Genomic DNA, 1,165 nt, shown 5'->3' on the forward strand with positions numbered 1-1,165 from the left:
GTGCTCAGTTCCAATTATCCAAAATTCTTAAAAGGCTTCTTGAATCAAGTTCTTGTCCAATAAGAGATGTAATGGTACTTGGGGACTGCAATATGTCCCATTTCTCCTCTTTTATTTCTCTTGATTTCTCTTTCTCACGCCAGTGTAACAAATTGCTACAAGTCTTTACCAAAACACTGTAGCAGTGTTTTGAAAGTAAATTATTTTGCATTACCAAATGCGTTCCATCACATTATAAAGGGTCACATTTGCATGTAACTAGGAAAGTTGTCACCAAATCATGTCTACTGTAGGGATTTTCCAAACTTGGCATAGTCGGTCTCAAAACACCATCTATTAAGTTGATTGGTTCATTTTCGCTCATTGGTGGTGCCTCTTCATTCCCTTCCACGTGGACACAAACGATGGCTGCAGAGAGTTCTAGGCCATCGTCAAGCAATTGCTGTTATCATCATGCATTTTGAAGTAATGGAGCTGCAGTGCTTGTGGGGACATCTCCACCTCTGGTTTGTTGATGACACCTTGCAGGTGCTCCATGATGTGCGCTTGATTGTGCATGGTGTTCTTATCCAGGCCCACACTGCCAGGATGGGAGAAGAGGGCCCCGGGCTCCTTGGGCCTGGCGCCTGCTGCACAAAAGGCCCAGGTTAGGCTGCATGGGAAGGGGGTTCCGACCAGCTGCAGAGGTCTCATGGTCAGTGGTACCTCTTTTAGGTAAGTCTCCTTCAGCACAGAGAAAACCTTTTTTGGTGAATTTTGAGCTCCGGTACCAGATTGGTACGCTGAATCTGTGCCATGGTCCTGGCACTGACCGAGACCCCTTATCTAGGCCAGGGAGGTGCTTTTCCTCATCCTATTTGCACAGCCGGTAGGGAGACAGATGCTGAGACTGGAACAGCACATTCTATGTTCAAGGGACAAAGAATGGAGAAGCAGGAACCTGCTGCGCCAATCAACTCCTCAACCCAGTTTGGGTGGAGACACCATTTCTATAGGAGGACTGAGGTAAAAGAGAGGGAATTGTAAAAAGCGGAGGAATATGCATGACTTATCTGAGAACAGGGGTGTAGTTTGGACCAGAACTGAGGCAGCACTCCTTTTCAGTCCTTGTATGGGGCTTTCTGGTTGTTGTCATGGCAATTGTCCACCGTCCAGGCGCTGGTGG

General features: G+C 47.0%; 1 pseudogene; it reads right to left on the minus strand.

Moving 5' to 3' along the window:
* Positions 1–232: 232 nt before the first annotated feature.
* Positions 233–699, minus strand: LOC130854192 (multiple coagulation factor deficiency protein 2 homolog; annotated as a pseudogene).
* Between the last annotated feature and the right edge of the window lie 466 nt (positions 700–1,165).

This window comes from Hippopotamus amphibius, chromosome 5 (assembly GCF_030028045.1).
Source record: "Hippopotamus amphibius kiboko isolate mHipAmp2 chromosome 5, mHipAmp2.hap2, whole genome shotgun sequence".
NCBI lineage: Eukaryota > Metazoa > Chordata > Mammalia > Artiodactyla > Hippopotamidae > Hippopotamus > Hippopotamus amphibius.